This window comes from Onychomys torridus, chromosome 1, assembly GCF_903995425.1.
Source record: "Onychomys torridus chromosome 1, mOncTor1.1, whole genome shotgun sequence".
NCBI lineage: Eukaryota > Metazoa > Chordata > Mammalia > Rodentia > Cricetidae > Onychomys > Onychomys torridus.
Genome location: NC_050443.1, coordinates 69,398,382 through 69,422,156, shown reverse-complemented (window position 1 = coordinate 69,422,156; position 23,775 = coordinate 69,398,382). Strand labels below are relative to the sequence as shown.

The window sequence follows — 23,775 nt, the reverse complement described above, 5'->3', positions numbered from 1 at the left end:
GCGGGTGGGGGGGTTGGGGGGGGGAACAGCGCGGCCCGCCGCGTCACGTGACGCGCCCTGCCAACAGGTCGCCCCAGGCAGGGCCCGCGTGTCCTAGGGGCGGGGGAGGGGCGGCCCGCTGCGCCCCTCTTTCGCTGCAAGGCCAGGACGCCCCAGTGGCTGAGGCTGAGGCGGTCGGCTGGACAAAAGAGGTGAGGCAGCTGCCGGTGCGCAGCTTCTCCCCGCCACGGAGGTGTCCTGGGGCCCCCCGGGCTGCTTCTTCGCTCCATCCGGCGACGACCCCGTGGCCCTCCTCCTGCCTTAAAGGAAAAGGCCCCAGCCAGTCTCTTTTTCTGAGCCTACAAGCAGGCCTCTGCGCTGTGGAACTATTCAAACACACACACACACACACACACACACACACACACACACACCGCTTTCTGTGTTTTTTAATGTCGGAAAGGTCTTGCACCACCACCACCACCACCACCACCCCCGTTTTCCTTGAGTGTTGGAAATGTCTCCTAGTTGTGTTTATCTCGACTACTAAAACTCGCCACGTTCCTGCCAGGCTAAATTTAGATAGAAAGCCGCAGCCCGATATTCGTTTTCTACGGTGTCAAATACGACAGGAAACACATAGCTTCAGTGGAATTTGAAAAGGGAAGTAGTAGGATGATGTCAACAGTGATTAACTTGACCCTACAAGGCTGACAACTAGGGAGATTAAAGGTCCACACCATAGAAGGAAGTCGGTAAATGGAGAAGTCTCATTCAGAGTCAGACATCAGTACCTGCGATCTCCCCTGGTCTAGTCTTTCTTCCCTTTGGCCTCTTTTCTCCTCTTGTGTGAGCCAGATTTCCATGGAAAGATATTGACGCTGCCCGGTAGGCATTTTAGAACAGTATTACATCCTGAGACTCCGATCTATGAAATCCAGACGACCTATTAACAAAGCCTTTTAAAATGTTATTAATGCTCTCTCTACATTTAACTCAGGGCTAGGGATAAATTTTAAATTCTCTGTGAATGTTAAGTTACCAGCATGGTTATATGTAATCTTGCTAGTTTCAAATGAAATGCTAGCGTACTCAAAATCCGTGTACACCATCTGCCAACCAAATCTAGAATACTGTGCTTAAATCTGTTGACTCTCAAAAGATGAAAAACTAATAGATGTTTAAAATTGTATGTATGGTATCAGGAATTCTATGGTCTCTTTCCATTCCCTTTTTATTTCACACACACACATGCACACACCCCACTATGGCTGGTTGAAATTCTGAAGCCACCAATGCTTTTGCCAAGAACTCGGAGTTCTTAAGCCTGCAGGTTTCACTCTCGGCAAACCAGCTTGAAATTCCACAAAACTGTAGAACTCCTTTGGTGCATCTGCAGTCCATCTGTAGTTTGGTGGCCCGTGTTTGTCAGGCAGTGGAATGGCCAGATTTTTTTTTCATTTGCATATGGTGTGCATGCTTGTCTGCATGTTCCCATGTTGATGCTCGTATGTGTGTGAGTGCAAGTCTTAATCCATTATAATCCCCTTTATTCTCAAACTGTTCTAGCTAATTTCTCTATCATTTAACCCTCCATTGGACATTTCTGAATCTATGATGGGATTGTTGTCTTTGCACTAAAATTGTCTAGAAATTCTATGTAGTTTGTGTCTCCAAAATGTGCCCACTCATCCCCTACCCCCACACCACCAATAAATGTGTTGGGACTTAATTCTCAACAATGTTAAGAGGTGTGGTCTAATGGGAGGTGTTTAGATCATTAATGGATTAATGCTAATTATAAAAGGCCTTGAAGTTACAGCTCCCCCCTCTCTCCCACTTTCCCTTTACCTTGTTCCCTAGAATAATCAAGCTCTTGATTTTGGACCTCCTAGCTTCTAGAACTAATCGATGTATGTTTATTAAACATTACCCAGTCTTGCCAAGCAGTGGTGGTACATGCCCTTAGTCCCAGCACTCAGAAGGCAGAGGCAGGTGGATCTTTGTGAGTTGAAGACCAGCCTGGTCTACAAAGTCAGTTCCAGGATAGCCAGGGCTACACAGAGAAACCCTGCCTTGAAAAAAAAAAAAAAAATACCCAGTCTGTAGTATTCTGTTATAGCAACAAAAAGTAAAACAAACATACTGTTATTATCCTAGAAGATAATAATCAGGTCTCTGAGCCATGGGAACAAGACTCTTTATGATCCACCCCTGACCTAACTACTTACTGAGCCTCATCTATTTCCATTCTCCTAGATGTATGCTGCCTACTACACTTAGGAATACTATTTTGCTCTCCAGCCTAATGGGCAAGAATCTCCTTTTGCTACTGGTAATATTCTGTACTTAGTTCCTTAATTACTGTATTGCACTAATATGGGGAGGGGTAAGAGAGAGACTTATGGTTTGAATCTGGACTGTTCCCTACAGGATCCTGTATTTTATTTAAATACCTGGTCCTGCGGCTGGAGAAGGGGCTCAGTGTTAAGACCACTTTCTGTTCTTGAAGAGAACCTGAGTTTAGTTCCCAGCAGCCATGTTGGTTGAATCAAAGCCATCTCAAACTCCAGCTCCAGGGGAATCCAATGCCTTCTTCTGGCCTCTGTAGACACGTGCATATACACACAGGGAGTTCACAGAGGCCTATAAATAATTTTTAAATAATAAAAATTCAAAAACAAGACACCTGGTCCTCAACTGGTCGCACTGTTTGGGAAGTTGTAGGGCCTGTTTGATGGAGGTAGCCTGGAAGGTAGGCCTTTGAGGGTTATAGCCTGATCTACTCCTTCTGGTCCTGTTATTTACTTTCTGGTTGATCTTTCATGTTAGGAGCTCTGCCACATCTTCCCACTACCACAGTACCACTCGACATATTTTCCCACCACTAATGGATCGGTGAAATCCCTTGAAACCAGGAACAACAATCCTTTCTTGAGTAGCTTTGGTCAGGTATTTTGTCATAGTGATGGGAAGAGTGACTGGTCCATATCCTCAAGCCACTGTTAACAGTGCAATCAGACTTAGAGCATAACGATGACTGGACGGATGGACGGATGGATGAAAACACAACTTAATAGACAGACGGTCACTGAAAATCTTCCATTTGATAAAATCTGCCCACTTTTTCACAAACCTATCATGTCCATCCTATAATTATCTGTCTGAGGCATCATCCTTACTCAGTATTTTGTTAATTCACTCTTTCAAAAAGTGTGTACTGAACATTTACTGTGTGTCAGGCACCAATTTAGATGCTATATTCTGTTCTAACGGTGAACCCATCAGTTCTGTGGGAACTAATCAATTCTCTATTTCAGTCACCAACTTGAAGGCATGTTCTCTTTACAAATGAGCAGTCCCCAAACAGAAGGAAACAATGTGAATAGCATATGTTAGTTCCTAAGCTGTCTTAACTAAAAAATTACATTGGAGAAAGTCCTGGGATCCAGGAGGAAAGATCAACAGTTTTTTTTTTTTTTTAATGCCTCTTATGTACTATAAATACAGCAAGACTTTTTCGTATAATTCTCCTTACAATACTTGCAAAAAGTATTATACTTACCTAATGCAGAAATACAGACAAGCTCAATAAATTTACTTTCCCAAGTCCCACAGAGTCTAAGTGGCAGAAACAAAATTTAGGATTTCATTTTCTATTACGGTACATAGACCATTTAGCCAATAATTGAACAAACTGACAATATAGATTAAATTCATTAAACCAATAGTCTATAAACAGTGTGCTAGGTCTTGTTGAATGTTATAATGTACAGACAAGCGTGGTCTTTGTTCTTAGATTTTGGCAGAATGGGGGTTGTATTTGTAGGCTTTAGTGTTCGGCTAATTTATTTTGAGAGTCTCTTATTCTGTAGCCCAAGATAGCCTTGAATTTATATTCTACCCCAGGCTGGTCACAAATTCATGTTCCTCTGGCCTCAGCTTTCTGAGTGCTGAGATTATAGGCATGTACCATCAGCCCTGGCCTGTTCTAAAATCTTTAAAAAATCTTGAAGTAGAAAGAGAGGAGAAAATAAGTAGGAATTAAAGTGTATGGCTGACCTGAAGATCCTGATAAATATATGACTTAAAAGTAAGAAAGTGAGCCTGGCATGGTGGCACACACCTATAACTCCAGAACTTGGGAATTAAACAGTTGGAGGCCAGTGATATCTACATAATGAGTCCATGTCTCAAAAAGAAAATAAAAGGAAAAGAACATGGAAAAGGGTGACCAGAATTTGTATAGTTATTACTTCATTTAAACCTATCTTGAGGTCCAACGAGAGCCTACTCCTCTGTTCTCACTGTCCTCAGGCCTTATTGTTGTTTTCTAAATTAGACCCCTTTGACATTGTGCTAACTAAGTTGATAAGAGCATCCAGCAACTCCTTTCTCCCTCATCTTTAGCTCTACTTAATGATGCAGCCAAATGAGTAAAAGATGGCCTTATGTAACCTGCCTTTCTTTGTAACAGAGAACTCAAGCAAATACTCAATCGAGGAAGACCAATTCAAACTCTCAACGTACATGCTTGTGATAATATTAACATGCAAGTGCTGATTACTTTTTCTTTGCCAAGCATGTAACATGGATTACCTCCTTCATTCTGAAACAACTTCATGATTTCAAGGAGTACAAACATCTGATGACCAAATGGTTCCTTTCTTCCATTAAGCATACAGTTAGACTGTTTCCTGGCCACCTTTATGATTAGCTGGGGCCAAATACCTGATGTCTGTCCAAGAGAACATGGACTGAAAATGATGATGTTTTGGGCAATGAGCCCTGAAAACCTCTAACATATGTTCAGCATTCTTTTTTCCTACTCCCAGCTGAATAGAGACTTCAGAGAATTAGGTAGTTGAAACCACAACATGAAAGACACCTGGGGTTCACAAGTGAGTCATTGGAGAAGTGCTGCCTAGGAGAGCTAATTGACCAGGAACACTGAGAATAATATATTTGTTTTGAAAAGAATGACATGTATAAGAGGAAAAAATCTATTTCAACAACAAAAAAATGTTTTTAAAAGAAACCTCTCAAAGTGTTATCTAAAATAAATTTTATACTGTGGTTCTATATTATAATTCAAGTGTTATAATTCAAGATATAATTGCTCTTTTTTGCTAATGTTGTTCGGCTATTTGGAGCTTTTGTGCTTTATATATGAATTTTAGGATTTTTCTTTTTGGTGTGTGTGTGTGTGTGTGTGTGTGTGTGTGTGTGTGTGTTTGATTTTTTTCTCTGTGTAATAGCACTGGCTGTCTTAAAACTCGATTTATAGATCAGGCTGGCCTTGATTCACAGAGACCTGCCTGCCTCTGCCTCTTAGGTTCTGGGATTAAAGGCATGCACCACCACACCCTACTGGGATTTTTTCTTTTTCAAGTCCTATGAATAATACCATTAGATTTTCGTGGAGATGTCATTGAATTAGTAGATCACTTTCAATGATGCAGCTATTTTGACAGTCTAAATTCTGCCATTTCATGAATATAGGAGATTGTTCTATCTTCTAGTGTCTTCAATTTTGTTTTTCGTTGCTTTAAAGGTTTTTATTGTAGAGGTCTTTCCTGGTTAGGCTTTTTCCCAGTTGTGATACTTAATCTTGTCAACTTGACAGGATTTGGAATCACCACTGTCTTAGTTAGGGTTCTACTGCTGTGAAGAGACACCATGACCTTGCAACTCTTAGAAAGAAAAACATTTCATTGAGATGGCAGTTTACAGTTTCAGAGCTTTAGTCCATTATCCTCATGATGGGGAGCATGGTACTGGCTACATCTTGATCAGAAAACAAAGGGAAGTTGACTGAGACACTGGGCAGTGTCCTGAGCATAGGAAACCTCAAAGCCTGCCTCCACAGTGATACTCTTCTTCGAACAATCCCATACCCACTCCAACAAAGCCACAACTAGTAGTGCCACTCCCTATGGGGGCCAATTACATTCAAACTACCACAACCACAAAAAACAATTCTCTGGACATATCTGTGAGGATTTTCTAGGACAGGTTAATTGGAGTAGGAATGACTACCCGAAATGTGAGCCAGGTTCCATGGTCTGGGTCTCTGCCTGAATGAAAAAAAGGAAAGGTGGCTGGGCAGCAGCATCCATCACTCTACTTCTTGATTGTGGATACAATGTGACCAAGCAGCCTCAAGTTCCTCTTGCCATTACATTCCTGTGATGACAGACTATGTCCTTGAACTGTAATCCCAAATAAACCCTCCCTCCCTTAACTTGCTTCATCAGCTGTTTTATCACAGCAATGAAACAAATAACTAATACATCTAAGTATCTGTAGGCAAGGACTTTCTGAAAAGTACTTCAGTAGCCCAGAAATAATAGCAAGATTGACAGTGGGATTACATCAAGTTAAAAATCTTCTGCATAGCACATACATTGATTAATAGATTGCTAAGAGAAAAGGGGGAAATCTTTGTCAACTATACATCAAATCATTAATATCTAGATTACATAAGGAATTCAAAAAGTTAAACACAAGTAACAAATCATACAATCAATAAATAGGCAAATGAATTTAACACATAGTTCTCAAAAGAAGTATAAATTGTCAATGTGTTAACATCCTTAACCATCATGGAATTACAAATAAAAATGTACAGTGAGGTTCTATGTACTCCCAGTCAAATGGCCATCACTTACAAAACAAATGCAAAGAAGGACGGAGTAATAAGAAGAGAGCAGGACCAAAGTTTGTATGTGGATCAGTGAAACCCATTACTTTGTCCAATAAATAGATGTCTTTAAAAATACAAATAGAGGACTAGGACTTTAATCCGAAGATTTTCTAAGGAGATGAGCATTGGCTTGAGTTCCCAGTGTGGTGGCTCGAGTGTATAATCCCACCAAGAAGGCAAAACCAGGAAGATTGCCATGAATTTGAGACCATCTTAGTCTAAAGAATGAATTCATGTCTCAGAAAATGAAAGAACAAAAGTGAGAGAAAAGAGGAAGAGGATTTGGGGGAAAGGAAGGAGAGATCATTTTATATAAAGGGAACAATAAATAAAATGACTCTCAGCCAAGAACAAGCTGAACTTGTTTACATAATAGAAGGCTAATGTGGCCAGAGAGAGTAAAGAAGAAAGCTTAGGAGTTGACCTCGGGGATATTGCCAGGATATGAAGGGTTTTATAAGGCATGTTGAGTACTCCAGATAATATATGGTAGCTGTCCAATGGGAACAATTGATGACTATATGAAGGGTCTTCTCATTGGAACAAGACCTCACTGAGGATCATATTCTTCTCTGGATGCTTCTCCTCTTGGTCTTGCATCTTTATCACCTTGGCTGTTCTTTCCCCTTCCTCTAGAATGATACCCTTCTTTGCAAGTGGACCCTGTTGTCCCTTACTCAAGGTGTTCCTGAGACTACAACCTTGACACTGACCAGACATGGGGCTAATTCTTCAGGCTCTGGTAAGGGTAAATGATGACTACCCAGATTTTTTAAAAGAAAAAAATAAAAGATACTTGATTCTCTAGGAAAGGCCTAAATAGTTTATAGCACATAGTTTTATTGTCTGTTTTTTAAAATCTAGGGATATAGCTTTGAAATACCTTTAAAGGTCTTATTTTGTTATTGTCTAGACAGATAATGCAATATATTACCACATATATGCTTCTCAGTCATAAATGCTGCTTCACAGCCAATGTTACATTGGATGATTTACAAATGAACATCCAACCAAAAGAATAAGAAATCCTGATATTTGTAGAAATCAAGATGACTATTATGAAAATAATGAACAAGTGCAACTTAACAAATACAATGCAAGCCTGGAATGATCGTGTATCAGAAAACTATGATATTTTTTCTAGACTGCAGAGAAGGTTGACTGAAAGAAGAGGGAGTAAGAAATGAAGCATACATTAATAGTTTGCAAAATGTATCAGTTGTATCATCCATGACATGCAACCTCAGCTATTAAAACAATGTTAAGACAGGATCTCACCCTGTAGCCCAGGCTGACCTAGAACTCATAACAATACTCCTATCTGTACTTCTTAAGTGCTGGGATTACAGGTTTAAACCACCCTGACCATCTTTAACAATTTTTAAAATTCTTTGATAATTTCATACACTAATAAGACATATTAAGATTATACCCATCCTTCTCCAATTCCTTGGCCCCCCACTCCTACTCTACCCCAAGTAAACTTTGTTGACATCTTAGGTTCACCGAAAATTTGAGTATAAAATACTGGTTTCCTATATGAGGGGAAGTGTCCCTATATTTGCACAACCTCCCCCACTGTGATATCATAGGCTGCACTGATGCATTTGACAATAACATGTCACTGATAGATCATTATTAGCCAACACATGGAGTTTACATTGGGCTCCAGTCTTAGTGTTGCACATTGTATAGGTTTTCATAGATACATGATAATCTCAATCTTCCATTGCAGTGCACAGGATAGCTTTCCTACTCTGAAAATCCTCTGTGCTCTGCTTGTGTAGCTGCTGCTGGGGCTAATATACTCTTTCACAGATACTAGAACCCAGATGCTCTCTGGAAATCCCCCAGGCCTTCAGTCCCAGGCTGGGACTGCTGCGACAGCCAGTCTCATGGACTGGGCAGCTATCAGACTCTCAGCCTCCCCAGTATAAAGACAGCCATGGTTGGGTTACCCAGACTATATCATATAAGCCAATCTAATAATCTCCTTGTATTGTATATTCATTCTGTTGTCTCTGTTTCTGTATAGAAGACTGTGACTTGCTTTGCCCTCTGACTTCACTGTTTTAACTGATCCAAAATATGTTGTTGATGTTTTCATTTGTTCAACTTCTATTTATTTGGTGATTATTTTTTTCATTTATTTAGCATTTGACCTGTTAAAAGAAAGTAGTAACTTCTAAGGTATATCCAAGATGGAATAGAAATTGGAAATGCTTATATATTATATTGATTTTTAGTTGCTCATTAGGCATCCAAATGGATGTAGCTCTCTAAGATACCAAAGGATCCTCATGTAGCTTCCAAGAAAGATACTAATGTCAGACAAGGCAAGCATATGTATGAGTGGTGAAGTCATGAAATTATGAAGGTTAACTGAGAACAAGCTAAAGGCAGAATAGTCTTGGGAAATCCCAACCTTAAAGAGGCAACATACAATTTTGAACAAGCACTGAAGCTACAGATACTCTGGTAAAAACTAAGTTTTACCTGATACCTTCTTATTGCTCATATAAATTTATCAAAGTTCATTACCTTTTACTCTTTACACCTACACCTCCTACACCCCAATTAACTGAAGCAATTATATTATATAACCTGCTCGTCCTGGAGCTTTAAAAAAAAAAAAAAAAAGATGTTAGACTTTTTAACAGTAGAATAAAGTATCTCAGACTAGTGGTGGTGGTGGTGGTTGTGGGGGGGGGGGGGCGGGTAAATAGGTGTCAAGGCCAGAGGTTGATGTATATCCTCCACTGTCACTCTACACTTTATTTTGTGAGATCTGGTCTCTCATTGAACCTGGAGTTTTACCTTTTTGCTAGACTGGCTCCCCAGCAAGGCCCTGGGATCAGCCTGTCTCTGCCTCCCCAGCACGGAGACACAGGCTGCCACAACTAGCTTTCATAGGAGTCCTTGGGATCTGAACTCGGGTCCTCTTGCTTGGGCAGCAAGCACTTAACACACTGAGCCATCTCCCCAGCCTCTCAAGTGACTCCCAGCATCTTTTAAATAAGGTTCTATATGTTATTTGGTAAATCAATTGTTTAAATATATCATTTTAAAACAAGTACATTTTTATTCTAATTTATAATCAAGAAAGTTTTTAATACCAAATTATAAACTTCCAAAAATAGAATTAAAATTTGGGATTCTGGAAGTTGCCAGGAAACAATAACATTTCTATATGCTATAGTAAAGGAGGGGCAGGAAGGACACATCTGCCAAACTTAAAATTAAGTCACTTTGTACTGATATGGCTTTAGTTTATAAGGGAATGCTTGTAGGGATTTTTAATCAGATAAAAATAAGGCCGTTGTTTTCTCTATACCAATTAACATAGTTGACATTTAGCCAGATCTTCCCTGGTCACTGCAGGGGATGTACAGTTTGTCCTGATTCTGTGGGAAATGAAAAATGCAGAACTTGGCATGAGAAAAAAAAAAAATGTGAACCCAAAAAATGTTGTCAAATATAGCAAGTCAAATTAAATCAATTGATTTACTAAAGGACAGCCTATGCTTTCGAGAGAACAAAACAGGAAGATGGTTTGAAATACTAAAAACTGTAATAATAAGGAAGTATGAGTGTAACTATTATTACTGTATGTTAGTAAAAGAACATGTTTGGTTGAAGACATTCTGCTAGAATTCATGAAACAGGCCTTAACCACAAGTTTCAGAAAGGAGCTGATAGTGACTCGTGTACAGTGTATGAGAACATGTTTAAAATTTTAACACAAAAGCACTACTTTGAATCATCCAGTAATTCTCATTCTTTAATTTACACTGACCCTGGAGCTTACCAATGTGGCTTGATTAGCCAGCCGGCCAACAGGTCCCAGAGCTGCTTCTGTCTGCACCGCTCTAGTGCTGAGGTTACTGCAGGCACACTCCAGTGAACTCACGACCTCACACTTGCACAGCGAGCACCTCAGCCACTGAGCTGTCTCCCCAGCTCCAGAGGGGATAAACCCCCTGAGACAGACCTTCGTGTCAGCCAGCTGCTTTAAATGACTGGGATCAAACAGTTTTCTCCTCTCAGTCCTCCAAGCGTCTAGGACTACAAGCACACAGCTAAGTAGAACAGTTACAGCATGTGTTGTGGTAGATGATCACACTTTGTGCATCTCTGTCTTCATTTGGGCTGGGAAGCTAAATGGGGTTGCTGAGCTGAATCGGGTGGTACCTGATGGAGACTGAAGTACCACCAATGATCTTAAAAAACTAGGTAACTGCTACAGACTGAGACTGGCAAAGCAACCAAAGAGAAAGTTGGTGTCTTTGGTGAGAACTGCCCCTGACCCTAAACTATAGTACTCACTCTATTTATATTAAAGAAATGAATTTACATCTTAAGACATTACTACTAGGGCTGAAGTGATAGCTCCATCAGTGAAGGGCTTGGATGCAAGCACAAGGAACTAAGTTAGATTCTCAGTACCTATTTTAAAAGAAAAAAAAAGTTGGGCTTGGTAGTGCTTGTAATCCTAGCTCTTGGGATGCAGAGACAGGCAGAGTCCTGGGTTCACTGGCCAGCTAGACTAACATATTAGTGAGCTCCAGGCCAATGACAGACCCTGTCAAATAAACTGCAACTGAGACCACCACCAAGTTTGCCATTCTGGGGCCTACACACACTCATGCACTTGCATGCACATAAACATGCACACAAAGACAGGATTATTTGTGGTTTTCTATCTTTCTTATTGTAGACAAGAGGCAAATGGTTCTATTCGGATGTTCATATATTGTTCCCTGGGGTAAACTAAAGAGAAAGATCTGAACTTATCTTCGTAGTCATCTTCCTTTTCCACTTAGGCCTGTTTATCCTAATTCTATACACCTTCTAGAAGCCAAAGATGTCTAGACAACTTTTTTGAGGATGAGAACGTTGTTAGTTCATGAGTCTAGTAACAATTTCTCAAATGTTATGCTTATATTCTTCTAAAATGGCCTAATTAGGTAATTTGTGTTCTTTTTTTTTTTTATTAAATTGGGTTAAAAATTTCTCTGTATTTCAGAGTTCATTAATTGTGTATTTTAAAAAGGAGCCTGGGGTGCTTTCTTAGAGTACCAAGGAGGTCAACAAAAAAAATGTAACTTTTAACCTCAGATTATAAACTGGTCAGTTTATTACATTGATTAAGACTACATTATTTTAACCTAAGACAATGCCCATATTTAAGCTTTCTTACACATTAAAAATTTTGGCTAAGTAGAATCTTATAAGGCATAGCAAAAGATATTTAACCAGCATCAGGAACAAAACTGACAAATCCAAAAGGCAGGCTTTCTTTATGATCTACCATAATAATTTTGTCTTCACAATTAGCAAATTGATATTGCTAAAACATCCCATGAAAGAGTATGCAGAAATGTTCATGAGTGGAACAAGCACATTGATCAGACAGTGAGCAGGACTGGTAGTATTACTTCAGTGAAATGTACACAATTGCCACATCATATCCTTAGGGGCCAGAATTGTGTATCACTCTTCTAACCACTAACAAGTCATGTCTCCAAGATATGTTGACATGTGTACTTTGTCATTTGCCCTTAATCTGAAGTTTATTGTAATACAAACAGTACTGGGTTAAGGCCAGAACACTTGAAGTGTAGTCTAAATGGGAAAGCTGTGGCCTTTGTCATAGTTAATTTTCTGTTGCTATGATAAAACACCATAACCAAGGCAACTTACAAAAGAAGTGTTTAATTTGGCTTACAGTTTCAGAGAGCTAAAAATCCATGATGACCAAGCAAAGGAACATTTGAGAGTTAATATCTTGATCCACAACCATGAGGCAGAGAGAGAACACTGGGAATCACACAAACCTTTTGAAACCTCAGAGGCCACCATCAGTGACACACCTCCTCCAACAAGGGCTCTAATCCTTCCCAAAGTATTCTACCAACTAGGGACCAAGTATTCAATTAAACACATGAGCTTATGGTGGCCAATCGCATTCAAACTAACACATTTCACTCCCTGGTCCCCATAGGCTTCATAGCCATATCATAATGCAAGGTGTATTTAGTCCAACCTCAAAAGTTCCCGTAGTCTTTCATAATCTCAAGTTTCAAAGTCCAGTCTCAGAGTCTGAGACTCAAGGCAATTGGCTAATTGTAACCTCCCACAAAATCAAAAAGCAAATCACATACTTCTAACATACAATGGCACAGAATATACATTACCAAATTCCAAAAGAGAGGAATGGGGGCAGCAGCAAAAAGAAATACTGGATCAAAGCAAGACCAAAATGCAGCAGAGAAATTATATAGCTCCAGGTCTGATATCAAAGAGCTTAGATGGTTCTGCCCTTCCTGTTTTGTTGGCCACAAAACACTTCTCTCTCTTGGTCTGGTTCTACTCCTTTTATGCAGCTCTTTTTGGCAGATACCTCACAGCTCTGGAACCTCTAACATCTTGGGGTCTCCAATGCAATATAGGCTTCACTTTCACAGCTTCACACAATGGTCTCTCAGGGCCTCCATGTAGGGACTCCCCTGCCACATACCTGGCCTGAGTGCTTCTCCTTAACCATGGAGGAATAGTCAACAACATCTTTATTCATACCCTTCATGACTCTTAAAGCCAAAACCATATGAACAACACTGCCAAGTTTATAACTACAAACTTGGGGAGTACCCTGGCACCCTTGAATCATATCCATGGCAGTTTTTATTTGTTGTTGCTTTTTAGGAGCAGAAACTCTTCTCTCTCTCTCTCTCTCTCTCTCTCTCTCTCTCTCTCTCTCTTTCTTTCTCTCTCTCTCTCAAGTTGGAAGCTTCTATGGGTGAGGTCTCACCCTGAGGGTACCCCTCCCTTTGTTCCATTTATGATCAGCCTGTCTTTAAACTTCTCATCTCTTTGAACACAAGCCTTGACTCCAATGCTAAATTTTCTGCTGCCCCTTACCTCTTTAAACTGTATATTTTGTATTTCTTTTTGCCCCACATCCTTTTTCATTATAGACCTGCATAAGAGTGATTACTAATAGCCACATGACATAGTCAATATTAGGCTGTCTTGAACTCTCTGCCAAAGAAATTAGTGCATTACTTTTCAATTTAGTCTTAGGCAGATTCTTAAGACAAGGGCAAAAAGTAGACACATTCTTTACCAAAATATCCAGAATGGTCTCTAACCCTGTTGCTAATATAGATTCCCTCTGAAATGTTCTGAACTGGCCCTCCATAGTCTACATAGCTCTCAACACTACCGTCTTCTAAGCTCCTACTGGGGTGGCCCATTAAGCTCTGCTAGAGCATTCAACTATGTTTCTAGTCCAAAGTATCAAATTCTTCCATATTTGTATAAAATAAATCACATGGCCAGGCCTATCACAGTAATAGCCATCCCTGGTACCAACTTTTATAGTAGTCATTCTTCTGTTGCTATGGTAAAACTTGATAACCAAGGCAATTTATGAAAGAAAGCATTTAATTTGGCTTATGGTTTCAAAGGAACAAAGGAACAGTTAAAGGGTTCACATCATGATCCACAATCAAGAGGCAGAGAGAAACATGCTGGGAATCACAATCCTTTGAAATCTCAAAGCCCACCCCCCTGTGACAACCTCCTAACAAGAAGGCCAACCTTCTAATTCTTCCCAAACAGTTCTACCAACTGGGGACCAAGTATTCAACTATATGAATTTAGGGGGGGCCATTTTTATTCAAACCATCATGACTTTATACCTACCAGTTGACCTTGCCTGGTATCAATCCCTTCACTATAAGTTGAAGTGAAAAATAGATACCTGTAGTTAGAGTTTTCTCCAGTCCTGCCTGGCCCACAGTCAGGACAAATCTCTCTCACCCGCCAGTATCACAGCTGCTCAAACCCAACCAAGTAAACACACAGAGACTTATATTACTTACAAACTGCATGACCATGGCAGGCTTCTAGCTATCTAGTTCTTACATCTTAAATTAACCCATTTCTATTAATCTATAAGTTGCCACATGGCTCGTGGCTTACAGGCGGCGGGAGGCAGCATCTCTCTGCCTCAGCCTTCCTGTTTCCAGAATTCTCTTCTCTGCTTGTCCCACCTCTACTTCCTGCCTGGCTACCGGCCAATCAATGTTTTATTTATTAACCAATCAGAGCAACACATTTAACATACAGAACATCCCACCAGCAGATACCTGAACTGTTTCCCTCACAACTCAGTTGTGAAGATAAAATAGCAAATACTCACCAGTACTTTGTAATTGTAGAATGTAACATTCTGTTACTTCAGGTCTTTTCACCAGCTCTACTAGTGACTGTCTCCCTGAAAATCCCATTTTGAAAACCAGAAGCCAATTAAAGATATCTTTTAGAGACCTCCCAAGAGCAAATCACTTAGTGTTTTCAGCATCTTTATTCTATAAAGAAGTAGTTTGTTCAGCTCGATAAGTTAGAATCTTATTTATTTAGTAGCAGATACTTTTAATAAAGTTACTCAGTAAGATTAGTGTGTAAGGACAAAGGTACATTTGTTATTAGTTGAAATTATTGAATTTAAAATGAAAAGACCTCAAACTTGTGGTGGTATTGTGTTCCCCAAAATATTGTGCATCCTAATAAACTTATCTGGGGTCAGAGAACAGAACAGCCACTAGATACAGAGGCTAGAAAATGGTGGCACTCACACCTTTAATCCTAGCCTTCTGGAGGCATGGATCTCTGTGAGTTCAAGGTCACACTGGAAATAGCCTGGCTTGGTGACTCTCACCTTTAATCCCAGGAAGTGAGCCTTTAATCCCAGGGAGTAATGGCAGAAAGCAGAAAGGTGTATAAGGCGTGAAAAACAGGAACTAGGCTGGTTAAGCTTTTAGGTTTTTGAGCAGCACAGTTCAGCTGTGAGGCATCCAGTCTGAGGAAATAGGATCAACTGACGAATAGCTGAGGAACTGGCGAGGTGAGGTGGCTGTGGCTTGTTCTGCTTCTCTGATCTTCCAGCATTTACCTCAATAACTGGCCTTGGGTTTGTTGTTATTAACAAGACTCTTTAAGATTCATGCTACACAAACTCCTGTCTAATTAGAGTTCCTCACTATACTATTTCACACACCCACTGAGGCCTCTTACAACAAAGCTCAAATGTTTGCCATTTCTAATCTTTTTAAGTTGATGTCATTATCATCATTCTTTTATCATTCTTCAGGCAAAGCTCTTTCAATTATGAAGGGGTAAAGAAAAGCTATAGTATGGTTGCTAGCTAGTTTTATGTCAGCAAGACACAAGTGGAGTCACTGGAGAGAAGAGCTCCTCAACTGAGAAAATTTCTCCATAAGATCAGGCTGTAGGCAAACCAGTGAGCACCATTCCATGGCCTCTACATCAGCTCCTGCCTCCAGGTTCCTGCCCTGTTTGAGTTCCTGTCCTGACTTCCTTCATGATGAAAAGGGATGTGGAAATATAAGCCAAATTAACCCTAAGTTGCTTTTGGTCATGGTGTTTCATTACAGCAATAGTAGTCCTAACTAGGACAGTATGTTACAGATGTCTTGGCCTCCAAAGGATTTAGAGGTTTGGTAGTCCATAAAAGACTTACCAACTCATCTGAATTCTTGTTACCAAACAAATTTGTTGATATGTAGCAAAGTCCATCTAAACAGATTGATAACAGATTCCTTGAGATGAAAGATATCATTAAGAAACTACAGGAGGGCTGGAAGGATTGCTCAATGGTTAAGAACACTTGCTGGTTCAAGGTTAACCAGGTTCAAGACAACCTGAGTTCAATTCCCAGCACCCACATGGTAGCTCACAACTCCAGTTCCATAATTCAAGTTTCAGAAGATCTAATACTCTTTTCTGGCTTCCTTGGGCATCAGGCACACACATGGTGCACAGACATACATGCATGCAAAACACCTATACACATTTTTTAAAAAGCTTTAAAGAAAAAAAGAAGAAACTACATGAAATAATTTTGCAGCTTTTATAGAGTAGAGAATTCTGCAAAAATATTGAATGGGTAATTCTCCAATTTGTTCTCCACTAAACATACAGCATTGTTTCAGGCTCTTTTGAAGTGCTTTCAGTAAGAATGACTCAGAAATGAAGACAATCCTTATAATAAAGCAAGAATGCTATGCCATTTCTCAATGACCCAGACAGAAAGATGGCTTAGGGAAGTTGGCTTTGGGATACATAGATCATATAATCAGAGTGGCAGAGCTGGAAATGATGTCAGAAGATAACCACTCTATTTTATAATAAAAAAAATGAAGTCCAGAAATATTGCAAGCTGTCTCAAATTAGGAACTGATTAAATAAGCATCAACTGAGTACAAACTGTATGTCATGTTTTAAGCATCAGAAGCAAAATAAAATCCGATTCCTTTCTAAGTAGTAGAAGACAAGACCATAACTGCAGTTAGACTATTGCAAAACCAGACTCCAAGTCTGTGTTCCAAGTTCCTGAGCCAGTGAATTACTGATCAACTCACAATGTCTCTCATATTAAAAAAGTTGGAAAACTTGATAGAATTCTTTCTCAGTATATCCAGAAAATTATTGATGTCATTTAGGTGTTTGGAGTGTACAGACACTTGTCCTTATTTTTTGAAGACTTGGGAGTAATAAGGGGGATTCTATTCTTCCATAAAAGGACATCCTTGTTAAGATTTCTTAAATCAATCCTTTGAAAGACTTTTTAGAACACTAAAAAATCATGAATTGGAAATTCTACAAAGAAAAATAATGGGCACAATCCTTATTCTTAAGAAGCTACCATCCAGATTAATCATACAAATGTCCACTACCTTTTTGAATAGCTACTCTAACTGTATAGAAGTTCATTGAGTTGTATAGTCTTTGTCTTTGGGTCTAGTCAATTTTGTGTGTGATCTTATTTGGTGTGGGTGGGGACTGGTGTGAGACAGGATCTCTCTGTACAGCTCTGGCTGTCCTGGAACTCACTGTATAGATTAGGCTAGCCTCAGACTCACAGAGATCCACCTGCTTCTGCCTTCTGAGTGCTGGGAATTAAAGTCATGTGCCACCATATCCAGCATGTGATTTTTTTTTAAATAACGTTTAAAATAAATTGAAAATTATAAATTTTAAAATGTTATAAACTATAAAAATTTAAAATCTCCACTACCTACAGACATACTTTTCTTTTATAAAACTAAACTTTATTATATAAAAAAACTTGCAAATAAAATCATATATCAAACTTAAGCAGACCCAAATTCTATATATCTCAACAAACTTCTATACAGTTAGAGTAACCATTCAGAATGTCAGCTGTAGAGCCTCACATTTGATTTCACACTTTCACTATTGAAAATATATTTATGCACTTATACACTACCCAAAATGAAAGATTTATGACAGAGTTAGAGAAACAATTAGCTTTCTATATTACTTCACAACTCATGCCCAGTTTTTCCTCATGACCTTATATTTAGCCTTTCTTGTTCTCTTTTCTACATGCTCTACTGTACCCACATGTACATCTGTTTACCTACATTATTGGTGAGATTCCACACCAATATGGGGAGACCTTGAATATTTTTCTCTCTCTGAGATTTATGACCTTGCTTAATATTGTATATTCTATGGTGTGTGAATATATGCCAGATTTTCATTTTCCAATCATCTGTTGATGGACAATTAGGTTGGTCCAATTTTTGATATAGTGAATAAAGCAACAATAAACATGAGAGTACAAATATCTCTATGGTTTAGGTATGGAGTTCTCTGGTATAGGCCAACTAACAAAACACCTAGGTCATATGGTGCTTCTACTGTTAATATTTTTAGAAATCTCCACACTGATTTCCATAATGGCTGTCTTATTTTATACCCCCCATCAAAAGTGAATATAGGTTCCTTTATCTGTACATCCTATCCAAAATTTGTCAGATAGATTGACCACTGGCATACTGACTTAAGCAACAGCTTCCTGCTATTGCAGAGGACCCAATTTCACTTTCTAGCACCCACATGGTGGCTCACAAACATCTGTAACTACAGTTGCAGGAGATCTGGTACCCTTTTCTGGCCTCTTTGGGCACCAAACATGTATGTGGTACACATATATGCATACAGACACACATAAAAATGACTATTAAGAAGAGAGAGAGGAAGAATTTCAGGAAAGTGTAAACAAATGCATAACAGTTATATAGATTATACATATATTACCAGTAAAATAAAAAGCTACATTTTTTCAAACTCTTATACACTTTCTGATTTTTCTCCAGAATAAGAGAAAAATAAAGTACATATTGTAAATACAATTGATCATTAGTAATGAGCATTTAGAAATTCACATGGCTGTTAATTTCAGTCCTTCCCAGAACACACTACATATCAAGTTTTTAAGCTATAGACTTTTATAAGTGCCACTTGCAGAGTGTCAGATGAAGAGAAATAGTGACTAATAAGGTCCTATAATGCAGTTCGTTAGGTAATATATTACCTATTGTATATATTCAATTCAGCCAACACACAAGTACCAGCCATTTATAGGCTTTGAGGGGGTGGTGTTCTGTTTGAGACAGTCTTGCTCTATTTCCCAGGCTGACCTCAGACTCACATAGTTGTACCTGTTTTTGCCTCCAGAATGCTGGAATTAAAGGTATGTAACATGATGCCCAGTTTAACATGCTGTCTTAGCGTAGGAACTATATTATAGGAATAAATAGAAGGTACTAGCTACTAGGAAGCTAAGTAATACAAAAGCTTCACAAAAATAAACACATGATGATAGCTGAATATGGTGGTGCACATCTTTAATCTGAGCACTCAGGAGGTAGAGGTAAGTAGATTTTTCATTTCAAAGTCAGTATGGTCTACAGAGTAAATTCCAGGACAACCAGGGCTACACAGGAAAATCCTGTCTTGAAACCACCCCCTTAAAAAATAAAAAAGAAATATATGAAGATATAACCTAGATACTAGACAGTGTCTACTGTCTGAATAAATAAACTACACTGGATAAATTTGTACTAGACAGTTCTTGGGTTACACTGACATAAGACAAGCATAAGTATAAAATAGAAGATCATAGACAGTTTGGAAACAACTCATCAATCACATGTCATAACTGTGTCCCAGGAACCAAGTACTTCCAAGCTCTAATTTATTTGTTTGTTTATTGAGACAGAGTATCACTCTGTAGTAGTCCAGGCTGGCTGGAACTCACTGTGTAACCCAGGCTACTCTCAACCTTGTGGTGATCCTCCTGCCTCAGCCTCTTTACTGCTGGGATCATAGGCCTCATGAGCCACCATAGCTAGCTTGCTTATCTCTTCTCAACAGAAATGTATCTACTCATCACCCACCATTGCCACATTTCCAGCTGACCACAGGGCTCAGAGGCAAAGCTAAAAACAAGTGAACTCAAAGATAGCTGTGTGCAGGCCACCAATACAGTTGATGGTTCCTTGTAGGCTCAGTAAATGTCTCATGGTAAATAGTCATTCATTTGAAGAGAGCCACAGGTGTTACACTGATTTGTCTAACACTTCTTATACTCTTCTCTTCCTCTTTCCTCCAAGTTCCTACCACACACTATGTTATCACCAGTCACACTGTCATCCTCAAATGAAACATAAAATATATGTCTGGATACCTGAAAAACACAAAGTTATATAAGAACATAAAACATAACCTAAAATATCCATTAAGGTAAAAGTCCATCTGAGAAAAGAAGTATCAATTTGAATTCGAGCAAGAATGGATTTTTGTACTGTTTATATTCACAGCATTCAAGATATGTTTCCATGAAGCTTAGAAAAATTCTCTAGCAGTATACTAAAATGCAGTGAGCTAGTTAACACACAAGTCAGATCTTGTAGGTATATACCATTATTACTATAATTATTATGGCTAATAATTATTATAATAAACATGTATGTAGTAGCACTATACATTGCCAAAGTGTTTTTACAATATTTACCCTTATACTGATACTAAACTAGTTAAGCTTCAAAAGAGTTCTTACTCATTAGTAAGAATTAAGTTTGACTTTTATAAAATAAAACCTACAGAAAAAAAAAAAAAACTTAGTATATATTTCAGTTAAAATATTCAGCCGGTGTCTTAGTTATGTTTCTGTCACTGTGATAAAGACCATGACCAAAAGCAACTCGGAGGAAAGGTTTATTTCACTTTACAGTTTACAGTCCATCATGAAGGTAAGTCAGGGCAGAAACTCAAACAGGACAGGAACCTGGAGGCAGGAACTGAAGCAGAGGCCACAGAGGAATGCTGCTTACTGAATTCCACCCATACATAGCTTGCGCAACCTGATTTCTTATACAGCCCAGTATTATTTGCCCATTGTAGTATTGCTCACAGTGAGTTGGGCCCTCCCATAACAATATTTTAGAATCTTAATAAAATAATTAAGAAAATGCCCCGCAGACTTGCCTACAGGCCAATCTAATGGAGGTATTTCACAATTGAGGTTCCCTCTTCCTAGATGACCATGGCTTGTGTCAAAGTGACAAAAAAACTAATCAGGACAACTGATTTGTCTAGGAGCATAATGAACCTATGTGTATTAAAATTAAATTACAAACATAATGCATTCCACTTGAGATTTACTTACAGAATGCAGAAACATTGATGCTCTGTATTGGTTGGTATTTTCACAACTTTGTGATCATGTAAATCACAAGGAATGTTTATTAAAAATTAACTTCCTTCACTCTTAAGTCTTTGGTTTTTTGATTTATCATGTCTGACGTACAACCAGAGGAACAATTTTTAAACAATGATGTAAGAACTTCTTTTTAGCCCTTCAGTGGTGGTTTATGCATTTAGTCCCAGCAGTTGGTAGTCAGAGGCAGATGAATCTTTGAGTTTGAGGCCAGCCTGGTCTCCAGAGTGAGTTCCAGGACAGCCAGGGCTACACAGAGAAACCCTGTCTCAAATAAAAAAAGAAAAAAGAAAGAAAGAAAAGAAAAGAAAAAGAAAAACTTTGGGAAAACGATACTTTTCAATTCCTAGATAATGAAAACATGCAACATGAAATTTTTACCTGAATGCTCAGCCTGTCATCCACTGGACTCCCAAGCTTTTTGTTCTAAACATTTCAAGATAGAAAGGGTGCTCTCTCTGGGAATCAAAGTCTGAATGGGTGAGTATCTAGTACATCAGAAAAGTTTAATGGATCAAGATCACATGGCTCCAAGGGCTGTGCTCAGGCAGTGTGCCATTGCTGGGGGTGGGGTTCTTTAATTAAAATATATTTATTCAGCTTGATCTACATAGTGAGTTCCAGGACAGCCAGACCTATATAGTTTTGAAACCCTGTCCCGAAATCCCCTCCAAAATTAAAATAATAAATTAACTGATTAAAATACATTTTTATTAGTGTATGCGGTGGTTTGAATGAGGATGGCGCTCAGGGGCTCATGTATTTGAATGCTTGGTTTGCAGTTGGTAGAATTGTCGGGGAAGGATCAGGAGGTGTGGATTTGTTGGAGGAAGTGTGTCACCCGGAGTGTGCTTTGGGGTTTCAAAAGCCCAGTTAGCTTGCTCACACTCTGCCTCATGCTTGTGGAGCAGATGTAAGCTCTCAGCAACTTCTTCAGCACTATGCCTGCCTGCTGGCTGCCATGCTCCAGCCATGATGGTTATGGGCTCTAATCATCTGGAACTGTGAGCCCAAAATTAATGTTTTCTTTTATAAGTTGTCTCGGTCATAGTGTGTGTGTGTGTGTGTGTGTGTGTGTGTTTGTCTGTCTGTGTCTGTGTTTATCTGTGTACATGTGTTTGAGTGCCATAGTGCATGTGTGGTCAGAGGACAACATTCAGGAGCTGTTTTTCCCATTTCATTGTGGAACTTAGAGACTGAATTTATATTATCAGGTTTACACATCAGTTCTGTGCTAAATCCCACTGAGCCATCTTGCTGGCCCAGTATGTTATACTGCTTTATTTTCTTCTCTATGTTGCCAAATTTTGCATCTCAGAAAGAATGGGGGTGGGGGGATTAGGTTGGCAATGCAGAGGAGGCACAAATTTCAGTAAATATATTTCAACTTTTCAAAAGATTATTGAATAGATAAAGTAAGTTAAATAGTCAAATTGATAATAAAATTCTCCAGTTAAGAAGTGAAATTTGATTTTTTTCAACATAATTCTTTATTGATTCTTTGGGATTTTTTTAAAGATTTATTTATTTATTATGTATACAGTGTTCTGCCTTCATGTGTCCCTACAGGCCAAAAGAGAGGAGAAGATGCCGGTCGGTGGTGGCGCACGCCTTTAATCCCAGCACTCGGGAGGCAGAGCCAGGCGGATCTTTGTGAGTTCGAGGCCAGCTTGGTCTCCAAAGAGAGTTCCAGGAAAGGTGCAAAGCTACACAGAGAAACCCTGTCTCAGAAAAGAAGAAAAAAGAAAAAAAAAGAGAGTGAGGGAGAGAAAAGAGAGAGAGAGAGAGCAGCAGATGTCATTATAGATAGTTGTGAACCACAAAGTGGTTGCTGGGAATTGAACTCAGGACCTCTGGGAGAGCAGTCAGTGCTCTTTACCATTGAGCCATCTCTAGCCCCAATTCTTTGGGAATTTCACATAATGTACTCCAGTCTCACTCACCTCCCATTCCCTCCATATCTGCCCCTTCCCCTGATGCATGACCTCCAAAAGAACCTCCCAAAATTAATTAAAAACAAAACAAAATCACCCTGCTCCTCGTCTTTCCAACACTTCCTAGTGGCATCAGGAGCTGCGGTGTGTCACGCAGTATGCCCTTCTGTCCAATGAACCACAAACCAGCAAAATGTTTATTGCAATGAGTCATTGGGAGTGGTACTATTGGGAGGTGTGGCCTTGTTGGAGGAAGTGTGTCACTGTGGGGGCGGGCTTTGAGGTCTCTTTTGCTCAAGCTTCATTCAGTGTCAAAGTTGATTTCCTGTTGCCTGCAAGACATAGAACTCTCAGCTACTTCTCCAACACCATGTCTGCCTGCACACCACCATGCTCCCTGCCATAATGATAATGGATTAAACCTCTGGGACTATAAGCTAGCACCTCAATTAAACATTTTCCTTTATAAGAGTTGCCATGGTCATGGTTTCGCTTCACAGCAATAGAAACCCTAACAGAGATAATCTCTATTGTCTCAA

At 39.3% G+C, this 23,775-nt stretch overlaps 1 long non-coding RNA gene across 2 annotated transcripts; it reads left to right on the top strand.

Annotated features, from left to right (window-relative positions):
* The first annotated feature begins 27 nt into the window (after positions 1-27).
* LOC118576662 lies at positions 28-22,902 on the top strand. 2 transcript variants are annotated; one of them, XR_004943971.1, is made up of 5 exons: positions 28-191; positions 2,239-2,314; positions 7,322-7,427; positions 21,653-21,782; positions 22,872-22,902. It is a non-coding gene; the product is annotated as an uncharacterized LOC118576662 (long non-coding RNA). The 2 variants fall into 2 exon arrangements; XR_004943970.1 differs by lacking the exon at positions 2,239-2,314.
* The last annotated feature ends 873 nt before the right edge of the window (positions 22,903-23,775 follow it).